The sequence below is a fragment of the Schistocerca gregaria genome, chromosome 1, assembly GCF_023897955.1.
Source record: "Schistocerca gregaria isolate iqSchGreg1 chromosome 1, iqSchGreg1.2, whole genome shotgun sequence".
Lineage (NCBI taxonomy): Eukaryota > Metazoa > Arthropoda > Insecta > Orthoptera > Acrididae > Schistocerca > Schistocerca gregaria.
In genome coordinates, this window is record NC_064920.1 from 976,614,497 (window position 1) to 976,636,407 (window position 21,911).

At 42.7% G+C, this 21,911-nt stretch overlaps 1 protein-coding gene across 3 annotated transcripts in view; it reads right to left on the reverse strand.

The window, feature by feature from the left end:
• LOC126277228 (major facilitator superfamily domain-containing protein 6) overlaps window positions 1–21,911 on the reverse strand; it is a 217,166-nt gene that overhangs the window by 151,118 nt on the left and 44,137 nt on the right. The window contains exon 1 of one of the 3 annotated variants that reach the window (XM_049977340.1): window positions 18,086–18,251. The exons of the other annotated variants lie outside the window; for them this stretch is intronic. The gene's annotated coding sequence lies outside the window, so the exon portion shown is untranslated. Of the gene's footprint in view, window positions 1–18,085; window positions 18,252–21,911 lie in introns of those variants that run through there. 3 annotated transcript variants of the gene reach the window in all.

The window sequence follows — 21,911 nt, forward strand, 5'->3', positions numbered from 1 at the left end:
GGCAGCGGGTTGGACACCCATGCTGCAGCCAACAACAGGGTGGACTCAACAATAACTGTTTAACTACGCTAAACTACAACAAACTGAGTAGACTGTGTTCATTCGGTTACTCTAAAAAACCAGTTTCACTCGATAGAAATGATTGAATAACAATTACTCCAACCGACACGTAAGCCTATCACTTACTGAATGGATTGTTTCCATTCGCTTGTATAGTATAGACGACTATAGAATCCTCGGTTCTTTTCAAATAAATCGCACCGAGAAGCGAATTGGGCTGTGGAAATCCCCAATACCGAATATTTGCGACTCCCGACAACATGTTGAAATATAGGACTGAAGCTGATTTAAGTATTTTACTGGAACAACATTGTCGGAGACGAAAATATGAAGGCCTAATGTGTAGATGTACATCAGTGTGTGTAATTAGTGCAGTCGGTGATTCGCTCGATGTGTTCTGTGTTTATCTTCATCGTCTGGCTTTCAAATAACTTTTTGAAAAAATAGTCTTGTTGCTTTTCAGCAGTACGGTTTAAATTGCGCTTCATTCAAAATTAATAGTATTTAATGATGAGAGTACAGCATGCTGCATTTATCGGATCCGTTCTACGGAAGAGGACTATGCAAGTAATGAAGCTTTGCAAGAAGTTGGTTCGTGAACGTCAAATTGCCTTTGGCACGTGTGAACAAAGGTGCGTTTAGACACCAGTTTTTACTTTCCGTTCGGCTGCAGACAATGAGTTACGCTATCTGACTTGAAGCTTTGTAGCGACTTAGCAGAGCTTTTGTTAAACACGTTTGCCTGCTATAATGTCCTTTAGAGGCAGTCTTGTGCGAATGGTAACCTTTTAGGCGGAGACGCTTGGAAGGAATCTGGCAAACAGCTAAGTTACAATGTAACACATTTGGAGGAAGGCTGTCACTACTGCGGTCTTCTATCTTACCGAGTATAACCCCGAGATTTACAAGCAACTTGATACCGCTGCTAATGCTTAGGTGGTTTATTCCGCTGTAGTTGTGTCACCATATGCTCCAGCTACACCTTTATCACTCATTGAAAGTACGGTACATAAGTGTGTGTTTTTTTTTTTTTTTCAAATCGTCACTGTTTGGCCTGGTGTGATGCCATTTACATATCTTCCTCTCTTAAGCTATTTTTTACTTCTATATGCCCAAGGCTTTCGACCACATGATTCTACGATTATGCCCCACAAATGTTTCTTCTAGAGTCAAGCTAAGTTTTCTTTGATGCTATAGATCGTAGTACATAACCTACTGTGGTGTCCCGCCTTAACACTTGCCAAATATTTCTTTCTTCACTCATTCTTTCGCTTGGTTTTTAACTTTCTTCTGTCCCACAACTTTTTCAGGAGCTTCCAAATTCGTCTTCTATGATTTTGAGCAGTACACATTCCATTTGACACAATGCTATACTCCAAAACCACTACTTTAGAAACATTTTCTTTAATACCATTCCAGTGTGGTTCCCTGTAACAAAAGGCCAGAAGGCACTTAATTTGCCAAAAGTAAATAACGAGACGTCAACTGGCTGCCGGCAGATCCCGAAGTGACCAAGTATTTGGACGGGTGTCAATCCGGACGCTGTTGACAATTTACCCTTCGCCTTCATGGCAGAGGGGATAGGAGGGGTGGTGGTATAAACAACCTGTTCACTAGTCTTGGCGCCTCTCCGCAGTGCCTCAAGAAGTGAGAACATGCAACACAGTTGACAGTTAGCCATCCTTCGGATGGGAATGTTAAGCTCGGCGTCCACTTTCATAATCTTCGAGAGGAGTGGGCCATGTGCCGTTATCAGGTTTCATCCTCTCCCTTCCATTCATAACGTACGACTTTACTTTTGATAACAAGATAAATAAATGTCAAACAGTGGAAACTCCAGCTAGGAATGTCAACAATATAGGAAAAGACAGATTGCTACACGCAGTATAGGGGACACGTCAGGTTGTAGACAGGTACCGTTAAAAGGCACTTACATAAAACTTTCGGCGACAGCCTTCATCCGTAAAAGAGACACACAGCATTCACTCACACACGAGTGCCAACCCCAGCAGCCTGAGCCGAAATCTGGAGATGGCGGTCGTGTGTGCGTGAGATGTGCTTGCTTTTGTTTGTGAATGCTGTGTTTCTTTTACTGTTGAAGGCTGTGGCCGAAAGCTTCATGTAACTGCCTTTTAATTGTGCCTGTCTGCAACTTGACGTGTCTTCTTTACAGTAAGAAGTAATTTGTCTTTTCCTACGTTGTAGATAAATGTGTTTTGTCCATGTAGATTAAAAAACGCTCTCAGCACATGGGTCAAAATAATGATGATTTTTCTCCCTTGCTTCAGCAATCTCGTGTTGTACTTTGTTTTCTACAAGGCATCTTCTAGTGCGACAGAACAAAGAAATAGGACGTGTACTTAGCCAGTGGAGGATAAACGTACTATGCACTGAGCCCCTATCAGCTTAGAGTAAGGAGCTAAGCCAGAAAATTATTCCATAACAGATTATCGAGTGAAAATATGAAGATTATGTTAGGAGTTGGATGAGTACCAATTATACCAAGAGCGAAAGTAGATAAACTATCTGAGCAGCTCAGTAACATGTTTCTTCAGCTGATGTTTCCATTAGTATGTAAACAGAAAATTTCCGAACATTCTACCCTGCTACTGATCCCTGTTCATGTGCTACGTCAGTTGTCGGTATGAAAATTTTTCTGTACAGAACTGAACATGATACCGGTAGACATCCATCGGAGAGGAATGTGTATGGGACAGCCTCATCTATTCAAGGAACCCGGTATCTCCATCACTGGAGAACTGTACTGCGCAGCGCTGGAGAAATTACGACGCGGGATGAAGTTGAAACGTGCGGGAAAACTGCGACAAGTGGTGCTGGTGCTCCATGGTAACGAACGTCCCCATATTGCAAATGTAACGCAGAAGTTACGCAAACTCAAGTGCAACACACTCGAGCACCCGCTCTCCATCCCGATCTCTTACCATGCGATTATCACGCCTTCGGTGCTTTAAAAAAGGCCTTGATGGGTCGGCGATTCCTGTCTAATGATATGTGCAGCATGTCAGTCACGGACTTCTCCAAGCAGGAGGAGAACGGAAACTTACTGATCGCCTTCCAATTCCGCTTGATTAATCTTGAAAATAGAGTTAAGTGTCAGGAAGACGTTTCTGAAAGTATTTGTATGGAGTGTAGCCATGTATGGAAGTGAAACATTGACGATAAATAATGTTGCGGTTGGCAGGAGAGTCAACCAGGGTTAGTAAAAGAGGCCGATTTGCACGCGTTTTAGCTCACGCAGGCTGGCGTGAGGTCTGGAACATGACAAGGTAATTAGAATTGAGAAAAACGGACGTAGCTGGTGGAATACTTAACTTTAATCCATTAATGGAGAACGTCGCTCTTTATGGTACACGATTCACAATATCAATAGTACGGATACTGGCGCGTTGCTAGGTCGTAGCAAATAACGTAGCTGAAGGCTATACTAACTATCGACTCGGCAAATGAGAGCGTAGAAGTCAGTGGACCATCGCTAGCAAAGTCGGCTGTACAACTGGGGTGAGTGCTAGGAAGTCTCTCTAGACCTGCCGCGTGGCGGCGCTCGGTCTGCAGTCACTGATAGTGGCGACACGCGGGTCCGACGTATACTACCGGACCGCGGCCGATTTAAAGGCTATCACCTAGCAAGTGTGGTGTCTTGCGGTGACACCACAAATAATTTGGACAAGAAGAGAATAGAAGCTTTCGAAATATGGTGCTACAGAAGAATGCTGAAGGTTAGATGGGTAGATCACATAACTAATGATGAAGTATTGAATAGAACTGGGATAAGAGAAGTTTGTGGCACAACTTAGAAGAACGGATCGGTTGGTATGACATGTTCTGAGGCATCAAGGGATCACAAATTTAGCATTGGAGGGCAGTGCGAAGGGTAAAAATCGTAGAGGGAGGCCAAGAGATGAATACACTAAGCAGATTAAGAAGGATGTGGGTTGCAGTAAGTACTAGGAGATGAAGCTTGCACAGGATAAGGTAGCATGGAGAGCTGCATAAGACCAGTCTCAGGACTAAAGACCACCACCACCACCACCACCACCACCACCACCACCACCACCACAACAACAACAATCTTAAGTGGAAAGTTTCTCTAATATATAAGGAGTGGATCCAAAACTGAACGCTGTAGGACTTCGCGATTTGCCTCAGTCGCTAGATTTTTTTATCCTTCAACGATTTGAATTATTTGGAATAACTTTTTGCTTTCTGTTAGTTAGGTAACGCTCAAACTAGTTGTTTGTAATGCCATCAACTCTATAAAGCTTACGATTTTCTAAGAGTGCCGGCCGGGGTGGCTAAGCGGTTCTAGGCGCTTCAGTCGCAGGTTCGAATCCTGCCTCGGACATAAATGTAGTTTTAAGTAGTTCTAAGTTCTAGGGGACTGATGACCTCAGCAATGAAGTGCCATAGTGCTCAAAGCCATTTGAACCATACGTGGAGCTGTTGTCGTGGAATGTATTCTCAAAAATGTTTGAGCGAAAAATGTTTAAAATTGACAGTGGAAATTACTATGGAAATTTTCAAGTTTTTTAAAAAAAAGTTACAGTACAGTTACTTTTCTATCACTAGATACTTATGTCCAGTGCAGAAATTTGACTGTAACATTGATTTTATATCAATGTGGCCGTGTATGTGAATAATCATTATGTACATCCGTAATTGTGTATTTATATGTGCCTAATCTACGCCAAAGAGCCAAAGGAACTGGTACACCTGCCTAACCACGAGAAGGTCCCCCGCGAGCACGCAGAAATGCCACAAGACGGCGTGATATGGACCCGTACTCTTCCATCCGCTCGATACAATTTGAAACGAGACTCGTCCGACCAGTCAACATGTTTCCAGTCATCAGCAGTCCAATGTCGCTGCCGCGGGAGGTAGCCGTCCGGTCTACGGCGCTTTGCCACAGTAACATGACCTACGCAATCAAATGCCTTGAAAAAGTAACAAAAAATACCAACTGGCGATTTGTTATTATTTAAGATCTGTAGTATTTGGTAAGGGCATGTACGAATAACGTAGTTAGTCAAACAATCCCTCTGGAACGCAAACTACGATGTGCTAAGCTAATTTTTTCTACTTAAATATCAGACTGCTCTTGAGAACATTACTTTTTTGAACAATTTGGAAAAAGACTTCAGTAAGATAAGTAGTACTGTGTGAGTTCCATGTCTACATCTACATCTACATCCATACTCAGCAAGCCACCTGACGGTGAGTGGCGGAGGGTACTTTGAGTACGTCTATCGGTTCTCCCTTCTATTCCAGTCTTGTATTGTTCTTGGAAAGAAAGATCGTCGGTATTCCTCTGTGTGGGCTCTAATCTCTCTCATTTTATCCTCCTGGTCTCTTCGCGAGATATACGTAGGAGGGAGAAATATACTGCCTGAATCCTCGGTGAAGGTGCGTTCTCGAAACTTCAACATAAGCCGTACCGAGTTACTGAGCGTTTCTCTTGCAGAGTCGTTCACTGGAGTTTATCATCTCCATAACGCAATCGCGATTACTAAATGATCCTGTAACGAAGCGCGCTGCTCTCCGTTGGATCTTCTCTACCTCTTCTATCAGCCCTATCTGGTACGCATCCCACACCGGTGAACAGTATTCAAGCAGTGGGCGAACAAGTGTACTGTAACCTACTTCTTTTGTTTTCGGATTGCATTTCCTTAGGATTCTTCCAATGAATCTCAGTCCGGCATCTGCTTAACCGACGATTAATTTTATATGGTCATTCCATTTTAAATCACTCCTAATGCCTACTCCCAGATAATTTATGGAATTAACTGCTTGCGGTTGCTGACCTGCTATATTGTAGCTAAATGATAAAAGGATTTTTCTTTCTATGCATTGCAGCATATTACACTTGTCTACATTGAGATTCAATTGCCATTCCCTGCACCATGCGTCAATTCGTTGCAGATCCTCCCGCATTTCAGTACAATTTTCCATTGTTACAACCTGTCGATATACTATAGCATCACCCGCAAAAAGCCTAACTGAACTTCCGCAAGGTCATTTATGTATGTGAATAGCAACGGTCCTACGACACTCCCCTGGGCACACCTGAAATCACTCTTACTTCGGAAGACTTCTCTCCATTGAGAATGACATGCTGCGTTCTGTTATCTAGAAACTCTTCAATCAAATCACACAATTGGTCTGATAGTCCATATGCTCTTATTTTGTTCATTAAACGACTGTGGGGAACTGTATCGAACGCCTTGCGGAAGTGAAGAAACATGGCATCTATCTGGGAACCCTTGTCTATGGCCCTCAGTCTCGTGGATGAATAGCGCGAGCTGGGTTTCACACGACCGTCTTTTTCTAAACCCATGCTGATTCCTACAGAGTAGATTTTTAGTCTCCAGAAAAGACATTATACTCTAACATAATACGTGTTACAAAATTCTACAACCGATCGACGTTAGAGATATAGGTCTATAGTTCTGCACATCTGTTCGACGTCCCTTCTTTAAAACAGGGATGACCTGTGCCCTTTTCCAATCTTTTGGAATGCTGCTTTCTTCTAGAGACCTGCGGTACACCGCTGCAAGAAGAGGGCAAGTTCCTTCGCGTACTCTGTGTAAAATCGAACTGATATCCCACCAGGTCCAGCGGCCTTTCCTCTTTTGAGCGATTTTGTTTTTCTATCCCTCTCATCTATTTCGATATCTACCATTTTGTCATCTGTGCGACAATCTAGAGAAGGAACTACAGTGCAGCCTTCCTCTGTGAAACAGATTTGGAAAAAGACATTTAGTATTTCGGCCTTTAGTCTGTCATCCTCTGTTTCAGTACCATTTTGGTCACAGAGTGTCTGGACATTTCGTTTTGATCCACCTACCGCTTTCATTTAAGACCAAAATTTCTTAGGATTTTCTGCCAAGTCAGTACATAGAACTTTACTTTCGAATTCGTTGAACGCCTAAACTGAAAGCATGCGAGGACTATATGGATGCGTACAGCTGATGACCATAATACGTGGAAAAATTTAGTGGAGGCCTTTGTCAGCTGTGGAGATGAAGTGGTTGCTGCTGCTGCAGCAGCAGCAGCTGCTGCTGCTGCTGTTAATTGATCTTAACCCAATCCAAGAGGTGTACTGTACAAAATCTAAGCACATTGAGGACAACACAGGGGCATGAATCAGCAGATGTATTTCCATCGGTGACGCAAGAACAATGCGTCTGCCTTCTGTGCGCAGAGCCACGTCGGCAGTGCAGCGGTACAGGGAAGGCATACAGAGGAGGCGCCCCAGACAGAGAAAGCCGTGTCACGTGACGCAGGAAGCGACACAGCTACAGCTGCGACACTATCAGTTGCTCCGACTGGCCGACAGCACGAACGCTGAAATGCCAGATATCGAGATAAGCGGTTCCGGAATAGAAAGCCAACTAAAACTGCTCAAGGCATATGAGATACCAATGAGGACAGAGATTACGGGAAAGGTCACAGGTCATTGGGGCAACCAAGGGTCCCTAACGATCGAAAAAGTAGCGCAGGTCATTTCCATTTCCAAGAAGGATCATCGGACAGACGCGCATAATAAGCCTACATCTCAGTGTTTTAGAATTATGGAACATGTTTCATCCTCGGGCCGTATGACGTTTTATGGAACGAAAATCTCGTCTGTAAAAATCAAAATGGAATCGGCAAACAGAGATCTTGCGGAACAATGGTATCCAGAAGGACGTAGACAACGGCACCCAGCTTGATGCCATGACTCTTTACTTCCGCAATGCGTTTGCCACGGTTACGCACTATAGTGAAAGTAAATGAAATACAAGCTTAGCGAGTATCGGACCACATTTGTGGTTCGATACAGGACTTGTCTGCAGATAGATCCCAAAACGACGTTCTTAACGGAACAGAATTGACAAACGTGGAGATAATTTCGGGAGTGCCCCAAGGGAGTGTTATAGGGACTCTCGTATAAGGGGCAATGAAATGAAAGCGAGACAGTTAGGGAAAAAATTAAGTAAATTTCTTTATCTCAAAAATAATCGCCATAACTGTTAATAAATTTATCCCATTATGAGACAAGACGGTCAATGCCTTCATGGCAAAATGTTTGCTTTTGCAGAGATCGGAACTGTATGGAGAATGTGCGAGGGTTTCCCAGCGAAACTTGTGCAGCGTACTCTAAACATGTGGGCGGGTTGTTTCGACTAAGCTGCATAAGTTTCGCTGGGGAGCCCTCACACTTCCTCGATACAGTCTACTGGGCTCTCCCCATGCGATTTTCATATTTTTGGAATTCTGATGATAGACACTCGTCACCGTCGATTTGCTTCGGGTTCCATCATAATTCCATAGGCAATGTATTAACAGCTATGCCTGCTACTTTTGAAATAAAACAGTTTACTTACTTTTTTCCCATATAACTCATTTTGATTTGACTGTCCGTTATATTTACAGTTTATATAAAAGATCTAGCGGAAAGCCTTGGAAGCTCCGTGACGCTATTAACGGACCATTGTGATGTGTATAGGAAGGTAGCAACCCCCTTGAAGACTGTAGCAAAATACAGGCAAATCTGCAGAGAGTAGACGATTAGGACAGGAACTGACAGTTGACTCTGCACGTAAATAAATAAATAAGTAAATAAAACGTATTGCACATAAAGGCAAAGAGATCCACTACTGTTCCATTACACTTTTGGTGATAAATCATTGGAAGCAGTGATTACTATACAATATGTAGGACTAAGCAATCGAAACGACCTTAAGTGCAATGACCACATGAAACAAACTGTAGGTAAAGCAGATACCAGTCCGAGATTCATTGGATGAATCTTTAAGAAAAAAAAATACATCCACGAAAGATGTGGCATACAAAATAGTCGTTCGAACAACTATTGTGCATCAGTTACTGCAGTAAGACAGAGGGCATGCAACGAAGAACGATGTGTTTTGTCACCGTATCATTTATCAGGAGCGAGGGCGCCACGGCGCGATTTTCCATCACGGAGCAGTTTATTGTTGAAATTTCGAGAATAAATGTTCCGGTATTGGTTGGGCAACATACCACTTCCCCCCCCCCCCCCCCCCCATATACTCACCGACTGTTCTCATCCTGGATAACGCATTGCCACAATTCATTGCTGAACACAATGCGACGCCATTCATTAGCAGTCACTGCTTCGAACTCTCAACACCACTCCTAAGGCAACTGTTTATGTTTGGGTGTTAGCGGAAGCCTATGCACTGGACAGTAATTCCCTTGTCTGGCTGCTGCCAATCTCTGACCAATGGTACGGGATGAGACAGAATGTTGCACGGAGCCCATTACTTGATCTCTGACGGCGGGTGCAGATGTGGAGGAGTTACGATGTGCATGGTTCCAAATATGGCGACCCTGTCTTCTGGTGGTCAAATGTAGTGGACCGAAACCTTGATGATGAATATGGTATGACTGCCCTCATGTTCTTATGTAGTCAAACACTGGAATGCTGTCACAAACGAATGCTCCATAAATCTGGACATTGTGCGATTCGACCAGCTGGCCAAATAGAGACCGAGACCCCATTCAAATTCTGTCATGTGCTGATAACGCTGTCTAAGACGAACGCGCCATCTCTGTGTCATTAACAGTGGTCACTCAGATCTGACGCCGTTCACTCACCCTCATACGCTCTGATGACAGTAAAAACGAACAAAAACGAGTGAACTCTGGTAGGCGTTCTACCTGTAAAGCCGTCGGCGCACGGACCGTGCATCTGAACGTTGAGCGTGCCGAGGTACTGGCGTCAAAGCGTGGAATAGCACGTTAAGCCGTCGGCACACGGACCGTACATACGAACGTTGAGCGTGCCGAATTTTTTGACGTCGTAGCGTGGAATAGCACCTTCGGGGGTCTTTCCGAACGTGCAGAGCAATATATAGTATGTCAGATATCCTGAGCGTGGGTCTGAGCGTTGACCAATCAGATGGCACAAAGCCACCTACGTCACATGCACGCCATCTCCCTTCAGCACAGGGTTGTGAGACGCCATATTGGCATTCATATCAAGCCCATATGTATATGTGCCGTTACTGAGCACCAGCAAATTGAGAATCACCGGAAAACCTGTTGTTAACTGTGTCACTTGTTCCAATAAAATAATGAGAAACATCATATTCGTCGCAAAAGAATTATTGTAACTTGCGTGTTATGAGAGTATATCATTTGAAGGTAGCGACAATTAAATTTCAGTTAGTAACATAGTTACGGTTAAAGCTTTTAGCAAGTGGCAAGATCTTAAAATGTGGCGTATACTGGCTGATATCACTTTAATGTAGTGAGTAGCGTTGGTGATTCAAGACCGGAAACATGATGTGATGACAGTTCGCTTCTCGCCAAGTCTAAATTTTTTTTCATAATATTCGCATATATAAATGTTCTGGTGCTTTATTATTAGTTAAATGTAAGTATATACTACAGTATTTGATGTTTCGTAAATATAAGTTCCCCTTTTTTGAGCAGTGAGTGTTCGATTGGCTCAATATACAGGACAGCTTGCGCTACTTGTATAAAGATATTTTGTTCCTTTTTCTTTTGAGTTTCGTGATTTACATATTGTAAAGTTTCTGCTATTGGGTAGGAACAGTGATCAAGAAAGAATAACTTTAGGGTTTTACTAAAATGTGGGGGAAGATAAAATAGTGTTTATCTTATGTGCAGAACTATTGTAAATTTATGTCGCACTGTTTGTAATGGAACTTTTATAAGCCTGTGTCCTTATTGATTGGACATGGTACTTTCCTTTTTGTCTTAAAACATGTTCATCGGTATTTGAAGTTTTTATTTGGGTATATTACATATAGAACAACTTGAATAGGGTACAACAATGTAGGAAATGTGCGCTTTAATAGAGCTAAAGTGGGAATTTTACACAGTCTGTTGAGTAAACATCCCACAACTGCCGCTGAAGTGCGCTGTGATCGTGTATATCACGTTCGGGCCCACGTACCGTATGCACAAGTCGCATCGTTCGTGAGCGTTCAACAGCACGTTCAACTTGGCACACTCATCGTTAGCGTTCGGCAGTACGGTCCGTGTGACGACGGCTTTAGGGAGTCTTTCCGAACGTGCAGAGCAATATCTAGCATGTCAGATATTCTGAGCGTGCAGAGCAATCTCTAGCATGTCAGATATTCTGAGCGTGCAGAGCAATCTCTAGCATGTCAGATATTCTGAGCGTGCCTCTGAGCGCCGACCAACGAGATGGCACGACGCCACCTACATCACATGCACGCCATCTCCCTCCAGCACATAGCTGTGAGGCTCCATATTGGCATTAATTTCAAGCCTATACATATATTTTCTGTTTATAAGCACCAGCAGATTGAGAATCACTCGAAAACCCGTTGTTAACTGTGTGATTCGTTGCAATAAAATAATGAGAAACATCATATTCGTGGCAAAAGGATTATTGTAACTTGCATATAATGAGAGTATTTGAAGGCAATGACACACCTGAGGATCCACCTAAAACGCATTGTTCTTGGTACAATTTGATATAATTAAATTTCAATTAGTAACATAACTACGATTAAAGCTTTTAGCAAGTGCTAGGATTGGATAGTGACAATGTGTTGTTGGTTTAGCGTAGATAGTAGCTTCACTGATCCATATCAAGAGTGATAGGGCGGTGATTCGCGTCTCGCCACATCTAAGGTTTTTTTCCCTTCCTTTTACGTTTTTATTAGTTTCTGATGCTTTATTATTAGTTTAATATTAAGTATATACTGTAATATTTGATGTTATGTAAATATAAGTTCACCTTTTTTTTAGGTGTGTGTTTGTTAGATTGACTTAATCTACAGGACAGCTTGCGCTACGTGTATAAAGATATTTCGCTCCTTTTTCTTTTACGTTTCGCAATTTACATGTTGCAAAGATTCTGCTACTGGGTAGGAACAGTGCTCAAGTAAGACTGACCTTGGGGTTTTACTTAAAAGTTGGAATGATGAAATAATGTTTATCTTATTGGAGAAGTATTGCAAATTTGTATCGGAAAGTTTGTAATGGAGCGTTTATAAGCCTGTGTCCCTATTAAACTTCCTGGCAGATTAAAACTGTGTGCCGGACCGAGACTCGAACTGGGGACCTTTGCCTTACGCGGGCAAGTGCTCTACCAACTGAGCTACCCAAGCACGACTCACAGCCCGTTCAAAAAATGGTTCAAATGGCTCTGAGCACTATGGGACTTAACATCTATGGTCATCAGTTCCCTAGAACTTAGAACTACTTAAACCTAACTAACCTAAGGACAGCACACAACACCCAGCCATCACGAGGCAGAGAAATCACAGCCCGTCCTCACACCTTTACTTCTGCCAGTATCTAGTCTCCTACCTTCAAAACTTGACAGAAGCTCTCCTGCACACAATTTTAATCTGACAGGAAGTTTCATATCAGCGCACACTCCGCTGCAGAGTGAAAATCTCATTCTGTTCCCTTATTGATTGGACATGGTACTTTCCTTTTCATCTTAAAACATGTACATGGGTATTTAAGTTTTTATTTGTGTATATTTCATCTACAGATTATAAGTCCTCGTTCGGGCTCAGGGTCAGGGATTTTCACCTGCCTCGAAATGACTGGGTGTTGTGTCGTCTTCATAATCATGATCATCATTCATCCCCATTACGGTCGGAGGAAGGCTTGCCTAGTACGGCGGTGCGGGTGTCCCCCAACGTTACCCCGCGCTCTGTCAAGGAGTATGGAACTTCACCACCACCACCACCACCACCACCATGTATAGAAGAACGTGACTAGCATATGGACGATGGAGGAAATGTGCGTTTTAATAGAGCTAACGTGGGAATTTTAGCCGCGACTGTTTAGTAAACAGTGCGATTTACGAACTAGAAACATCCCGCAACTGCCGGTGGAGTGCGTCGTGATCGCGTATACCACGTTGGGGCTCACGTACCGTGTGCACAAGTCGCATCATTTCTGAGCGTTCAGCAGCACGTTGAACTCAGCACTCCCAGCGTTGACGTTCACAGCACGGCCCGTGTGCCGATGGATTAACAGAAAATTGTTACCTAAATCACTCACATAACCTCCAATGGTGTGTACGTGTACGAAGTTACGTTAACATCCGACTATGTCTTCTGGGTGCTTCACCTTTTTTCTCATGCAGTGTACTACTACAATGTAATTCATGTGACATATCTCATGAGACAGACACTCCACACGTCCACTTAGAATGTGGTCATAACAACAACTCGACAGTAAATAAAGGCCTTCGCCCGGAAAGAAAGTAGGCTGAGAGCAATGTCTAGTCTCTATTTAGGAACGAATCCATCATTTCAGTCCGTTAGCATAACTGGTGTAACGCCGTGGACGGACAATACTTGCACAGAGGTCACTGTATCAGCTGAGGACACGCAGGTGTTTATTCATGAACTCTCGCTTTGCATCTCCTCATTTACAAATGCTGCGTCGCGCACGCTGGCCTGCGCCGATAAAAGCCGTGGGGCGCTTAGCGTTTCAGGACACTCGTAGCGAACTGCTGGCATCACTGAAAGTTTTAAGTGTCTGTCCGCACACGGTCGAATGATCCGTTACGTACGCCAACTGATTATTTCCAACCTGCCTGTTGTAGGCGTGACCGGACGTTTCTAAGCATTTTTAACAATCGTCGGGAGATGATCTCTACGATAAAAAGAAGATCCTATGTTCTTATAAACACTCGATGTCTCAAACCTTCTCTAGAGATTCTGATTCAAAACTATTGAATATTTCGGCGGTACGAGAATTGAAATAGCAATGGGTGTGAGGCACGTTCTTGGGCTCTGTGTATGTTTCATAGCAAACAACTGCCTGTCACATTGACTTTTGTGGTGTTCCCTTGGAAAATAATAGACAATAAACAATAGTATGTGACGTTGAAACGCCCCCTTCAAAAAATTATGAATGACTGTGCTGGTAAAATTCTTACGTTTTTTGATACAGAAACATCTGAGTAAAACTCAACGCACTCAGACAGTTTTCTCTTTACTTATTCTGATCATCACTAAACTGACAATATTTTTTAGCGCAATGCAATCTGACTTTCAATAATCCGTACAAAAAATGGCCCTGACGAACAATAAACTGTACCTTTCATGAGTCACTTACCTCACAAAAATCTTCGTTACTCAAACTACTGCGATACAGCGAGCGCCAATACTGCCAGCTAAATAAAAGATTCTAACTACTGATAGGTATAGTTAGCAAATGAAAGATTTTGATAGACAACAAACAATGTATTTACCTTAATAGTGTTCAAAAGTCATAATATATGTATATAATTTTGTGACATCCAATTAAACAAATTTCCTTGTTCTGACGGACACACGTCCAGATCGTCCGCTCAAAACTCATCTCTCTCTCTCTCTCTCTCTCCAACCCCCCCCCCCCCCCAATCCACCACCTGTTGGCGGCTCACCTCCAACTGTTCAACGCTACGCGCTGTTCATACAACTGCCCAACAAGACACAACCGAATATTCCAAAAATGAGTCCAACCAGCCACAGACTGCACATAGCGCAGTCAGCGATTTTCATGCAGAGCACTGTGTAGCGTTACCAACATAAAAACCTAAACAGCCTAATTACAACGTATCCGTTGAGGAGACCATCATTGTTTACAGTGAGTGACTGGTTGTGGAAGATCAATTAGTGATTACATATAGGGCGTATACTCCGCAAGCGGCTGTGGAAGAGTGTTCTTCGTAACAATAGTATCGATTTTTCTATTCTTTTCAGTTAGTGTACTGAGCGACAGAAGAATGACTGCCTAAAGGCCTCTGCTTGCGCGATAATCTGACATTTTCACGGCTCCTACACAAAATACACTATGCTGCCAACATTATGTTCGCACAGTTGGTATCGAATACTGGTTCTCCAAATTTATAACACAGGGTTTCGCGCTGTCTTTCTTCCAAGGATTTCTATTTAAGTTACCCAAGAATTTCAGTTACGCTTTCTTATGGCTCACCAACCAGTTACTACCATAGCAACAAGTCCCTTTTTTGTGATCTCTGTTACGCAAGCGACCAAACGCTGGAACAGTACTCGCGAATTGATCGAACTAACGTCTTGTATCCGATTTCCTTTATAGATGCTCCGAACTCCTCCAAGAAATCTACGTTTTTCATTACTTTGATTTTGTTTTGTAAAGACTTATACGATGTGACGTGCCCATTTGTTCACCACTAATCTTGTAATCGGATACTATCCGGTTTTTCTCCTTGTTGGTCATTTTTTGGAAGACAAATGCATGTTGCGGAAATATGCACGACTAGGGTAAAGATAGATGCGGCCGACAAGAAAGTCAAAAAGGCCTTTGGAGATGCCGGCCGGAGTGGCCGAGCGGTTTTAGGCGTTTCATTCCGGAACCGCGCGACTACTACGGTTGCAGGTTCGAATCCTGGCTCGGGCATGGATGTGTGTGATGTCCTTAGGTAAGTTAGGTTTAAGTAGTTCCGAGTTTTAGAGGACTGATGACCCCAGCTGTTAAGTCCCTTAGTGCTCAGAGCCATTTGAACCATTTGAACATTTGGAGATTCCCTCAGAATCATTGAGATCGTTGGAAGACCCAGGCATTGCTAAACTATTCCACCTGGTGTCCAAGGTGTAAGAGACAGGGGAAGTACGTTGACAATTCAAGAAGACTGTAATAATTCCACTTCCAAAGATGGCAGGTACTCACAGCTGGGCATAGTATCTAACAATTAGTTTATTGAAGTTTGGAAGGTAGGAGACGAGGTACTGGCAGAAGTAAAGCTGTGAGTACCGGACGTGAGTCGTGCTTCGGTAGCTCAGATGGTAGAGCACTTGCCCGCGAAAGGCAAAGGTCCCGAGTTCGAGTCTCGGTCGAGCACACAGTTTTAATCTGCCAGGAAGTTTCAATTAGTTTATTGAATCATGATTAGAAAATAATGGCACGAATTATTTACAGAAGAATGGAAGTACTGGTAGAAGCTGATCTCAGAGAAAATCAGTTTGGGTTCCAGACAAATACAGGAAGACGAGAGGCAATACCCTACGACTTATCCTGGACGATAGGCTGAAGAAAGGCAAACCTATGCTTATACAACCTGCAGATTCAGAGAAAGCTCAATGTTTATGGACAAGACCGTCTGAAATTTTGTAGGTAGCAGGGTAAAAATACAGGGAGCGAAAGGTTCTTTACAGTATGTATTAAAAACAAGACTGCTGTTATGAGAGTCGAAGAACATGAAAGGATAGTAGTGGTTGAGATGGGATTTAAACGGAGTTGTAGACTACCCCTCACGTTGATCAATGTCTACATTGAGCAAGCAATAAAGGACAGCAGAAGGACATTTAGAAAAGCGTTATAGTTCAGAGAGAAAAAATAAAAACTTTAAGGTTTGGCGATGACGTCATGCAGCAAGCAGTTATTTCGGCTCGGCATTGATTGGCAAGAGTTGTTGGATGCGCTCCTGAGGGACACCGTGTCTAATTCTGTCCAACTGTCGCGTTGGACAGTCAAAATCCCGGGCCGGTTGGATGAGCCTGCTCATAATGCTCCAAATCTTCTCAATTGGGGTGCGACTGGCGACCTTGTTGACAGAGGCAGGGTTTGGCAACCACAAAGACCTTGTTGGCAGAGGTAGGGTTTGGCAACCACAAAGACAAGCAATATAAACTATCACCATGTGTGGGCGGACATTGTCTTGCTAACATGTAAGCCCAGGATGCCTTACCACAAAGAGCAACAAAACGAAGGGTAGGGTGCTGTCTACATACCGCTGTACTGGAAGCGCAACGGGGATGAAACCAAAGGGATCCTGCTATAAAATGAAATGGCACCCCAGACCATGACTCCTGGTTGTCGGGCAATATGGCGATGGACAGCCAGGTAGGAATCCAACCGCTGTCGGGGGCGTCTCCAGACGTTTCTTCGGCCTAGAATCTCACTGAAGGACGTAGAATTGTCTTCAGTGGTGATTTCCGCTTCTAGCTGAGCTCCGATGACCAGTGAAGCTCTCTCCCCAATTGGGAAAGTTTGGAGCATTATGGGCAGCGCACTTATCTCGGGATTTTGACGATCTAACGCATCGATTGGACAGAATTAGGCACGATATCTCGTAGGAGGGCATCCAACAATTCTGTCAATCAATTCCAAAGTGAATAACTGCTTTAATAAGGACCAGAATTGGGCAAAATCTTTATTGTCTCGCTCTGTTTGTGAAACTCTGTCTTGAGTTATCAGAGTTTTCTGAAATTGTAATTATTTGTTGTCTGTACCACTACAGATTTCCGTCCTAATCGGATAATTCCTTCGTAGCTCGTCTTTTTGTGCTGAAGTTACCGTAACACGGATCGCTTATCGGGACATATTGGAAGAATGGATCTTTCCCCAGTTAAAAGTGAACCCGAATACTTAATTTGGCAACATGATCGAGCTCTCCCGATTGGCAGTTCTTTGCAAGAGAGCGGTCTAACGTCGAAATCCCTGACCACTGGGTTGCTCTTAACGGTCAATACGACACAGCTCTTTTCCGCTAGCCTCCACGTTCACCTGTCCACATGCCATGCGATTTTTTCGTTTGGGGCTTTATAAAGGATCGTGTGCACGTTCCACTACTATCTAACGATTTGCCAGAGTGGAGACGCAGAACTGAAGAGGTTTTTACTTTCAGCACTCCAGACTACTAAAAACAAGACTGCGATTATGAGAGTAGAAGAACATGAAAGGGAAGCAGTGGTTGAGATGGGGGTGAGACGGGCTGCAGACTATCTTTATTATTCAATGTGTATATTCACCAAGCAATAAAGGAGACCAAAAAGAAATTTAGAAAAGGCGTAGTTCAGGTTGGATGTCTGCCATGTAACTAAAGATGCACATATTTAACAGCTGTGAGAAAAACTAGGTTGGTTTACTTTGAATTGGATGTGTGATTTGTTGTAAATAGTCTAACTTTAACTGTTATACCATTGAAACTGGGATATTATTTTATGGGGACACGGTCCTGTATACGCACAATAAGTAAAATTTCGGTACGTACTGTGCTTCCTTATGTGGCAGCTTTAACGGCCATCAGTTTATCACCGGAGGGTAGAGACTCTGTGCACAGGATTCTCCTTCCACACAGCTGTCGGCCGCGCTTGACAGGTTTCTGTGGCCGGAATACTCCTGAAGTACGCGCTCTTGGCCGTCTGCTCTTATTCACGTCTGCCTGTAGAATCACACAAGGACACGCAGTGTGTTGCGACCGGCTCTTAGTTAATGCAGAGCAGCGAGACGCCCTACTTAATGCTAGGATCAACTATCACGGCCTGTTGTCATGAGCGTCTGCACTCATCCTGAGTGATAAGGGCGTAACATTATTACTGCTGCTGAAACGAGCTGCCGGTTGCCGTAATTAGCGACACGTGTTTGTAGTAAGAAAGACTACCATTTGACACTAACTTGTCTTCTGTACAGGGTATTATAAAACCAAAGGACAGATTTCACACTTTTTATTGCAGAAACTGTTCTAGAATAATTTCTAATGGTATCCTCATAGTGACTACATTTAATATTTCCTTTACATTACTTGACCGTAACCAGTAAACCCATCATCCCCGACTCCTTAAAGAACCGCACTTCTACATATAAAACGTCGTACTTTCCGAACTGTGTGTCGTACAGTGATATAATCTTTCAGGTACATTCAGTGGTATACCTGGATATCGCCTGCAAAATGTGTTGCGAACCGAGTTGTTAGTAGTAGTTGATACTGCAGTTTTACTGCATAAACAGCGAACATGTAGTAAGTGAAATTTCTTTCCTATCGTCAGCGAGAAAAAGTTTTGCAAAGATTTGAAATTAAGTGTAAAGCGTATTGGAAACCGCAGAGTGCTCTCATTTTCAAACTTCGGATGAATATAGTCTGGGTAACTTGCGTGCCGTGAGTTGCACTGTCTCAAGACGCATTCAGTACTGAAAATTATACAGTGTTTTTACCAGCAATACTAGACTTATTGGCGCTAAGCAATATAGGACTTAACATCTGAGGTCATCAGCCCCCTAGACTTAGAACTACTTAAATCTTACTAACCTAAGGACATCACACACATCCATGCTCGAGGCAGGATTCGAACCTGCGACCGTAGCTGCAGCGCGGTTCCGGACTGAAGCGCCTAGAACCACTCGGCCACAGACTTGACTTTTTGTGTTAAAGCTTTACCATAAGATTATAACCCTTAATGAGTAAGCCATGACAGCATTTGAAATGTTTATATTCTATCAAACGCATTCAGTACTGAAAATAATACAGGGTGTACATGAAGTCCGGGAACTCTCAATTATTTATTGCACAAGAACCAAACATTGTACAGTTATCATACATATATCGTTTTGAAGAGAAACCCTGGAAGTTTCTTTTTTTTAATTTTTTTTTCCACGCATACCGCCACAGTGTAGTTTGGTAATTTGCCGATAGTCAGCGGTAGTCACAAAATAGGGAGTTTAGGTGCGCAGCGAGCTTTCTGTGTGGTGGAGTTCGCAAGAACAAGTGTGGCACAGCGGATGTTTAGAACCAAATACAGTAAGAAGCCACCACCAAGGAAGGCTATTTACCACTGGCACAACAAATTCGTTACGACGGGTTGCTTGTGCCCGGCAAAGAGAAGCGGACGTCCCAGTGTGAGTGAAGTGAATGTGTGGAGCGTATTAATTACCGTATTGTCGTCTGCCGGGTCACTCATAGTACGCATATCGAATATTTGTAAAAAGAAAAAAAAACTTTCAGAGTTTCTCTTCAAAATGTAGTATGTATGACATGTGTTCAATGTTTACTTCTTGTGCAATAAATAATTGACAGTGTTCCCGGACTTTATGTACACCCTGAACTTTGCTGAACCTGGGACCCCATAGGCAACGTGTAACTAGGACCGTGCCCTGGTTATCTATTTAGTAATACAGGTGACTATGTTTGTTTAAATTTTCTCCGTACCCTCATTGTTATGGGAAGGTATAAATGAAACGTTATACGTGCTACAATTAATAAAATGAGAGTTCTTCATCCAAGCGCGAAGAGCCTGAAGCTAAAGAACCATGGCACACAAAGAATGAAGAATTTTGCATTTGTATTTCGCGAAACCGGGCACGCTGCATCAAAATCCCGAGCTGGTTTAAGGCCCTGCCCGCAATATTCCAAACAGTCTCAATTGGGGAGAGATCCGGCGACCTTGCTGTCCATGGTAGGATTTGGCGTTTACTAAGACAAGCCGTAGACACTTTCGCCGTGTAGATGCGCGTATTATATTGCTGAAATGTAAGTTCACGATAGCTCACCATGAAGGGTAACAAAAGGGGGCACAGATTATCGTGGACGTACCGCTTTGCTGTAAGGAAGCTGTAGATGAAAACCAAAGGGGTTCTATTATCAAAAGAATGGCACTGGTGATATGGACCACTCTTGATAGAAAAAAAATAGTAAAATCTGAATACTACTCTCAGCAGTTTTGGAAGAAAGCTGGCTGTCTGCAACACAAACCCGTGAAAGAAGCCATAGAAGAACTCAACGTAAATAATTGCTAAACCGCTTTTTACTGTTAAGAATATTGAAGCTTTCCACCAGTTTAAACAATGCTGAGACCTAATTCACGTAATATTACATATAGATTGTTAGATTTTGTGAGGATATGACAGTAAGATTACTGTGTCTTCAGGTTATGGGTAGTCAGTTCAATTTAAGGTAGAGGTGTGAGGGGAGTAGTATGTGATTGAAGTGACAGAAGTAACCAGAGTACTAAATAAATGCAAGGAGAAAAGCAAATGTGTATTGAATCATTTGTCATCAGAATTAAGTGTTCGTGAACGATAAGGTTTTGCTTTAACTAATGTCCTAAAATTTTTGTGGTTTTTATTCTTAACGTTCAGTTAATGTTACTGTTTCACACACAGATACCTTAAAATACAGTCATAGGATTCTAGTGCGAAGTTAACCATGTTCTGGTATCCATGACATCAGTTATAATCTTGCAGTGACTAAGGTGTAGGATTGCGTATTTATCATTAATTTTTTTCCTTATGTGTAATACCTGTATGGCGAAATCGCCTTTTCAGCTCAGAGCACTTTAGATGACACACACAGTGCCTTCTAGGTGTGACTAGGGCAGCAGAAGTTTTGTTTCAAACTATATTTTTCAGATATAGAAACCATATTTACGTAGAAAAAGTAGAGCAAAAGAAGTTATAATAAATAAATAAATCTACGCTTAAGATAATAAGGGGCAATACCTTGACGAGAAACAAAATGCCGATAGGACCGTAAGAATGCACTTACGTGTAATGCTGATCATAATGGTTAGAATTCGAACCCATAAGATAACACACTGTAACGACAGGCTCATTGTATTTCGTTTGCAAAAAGACTGTAGTGCTTCGCCGATTTAACTTTAATCATTACCTCCAGAACGCAATTACTTACTTTTACAAAGCTATCGAAATTGGCCCTCTTATCGAGGAGCAAAATGTGATTCCAATGCATACAGCTGTGCCTTGTTCGGCGTCACTGTAGACACTCAGTTTCTTCTTTATCTGAGATATAAAGACACTGAAACTTAAACTACGAACAAGTATTTTAATTCATGAGCCTGTGCTGGAATATTCAAAAGCTTAAGAATTTTATTATTATTGACTTTTTAATATTCATGTTTATGTCAATGGGAATTATTTATTCTATTCTTAGTTATTTTATTTTTGTGGGCGATGAAGCACACTGAAGACATGGTCCGATGTCACTGCAACTACGTACATACACAAACCATCGGCGGGTACTATTAGAGTTGCAGTTCTCTGTGACATGTAGAAAAGCAACCAGAGAGCGTTAGTTTTGTTCGTGT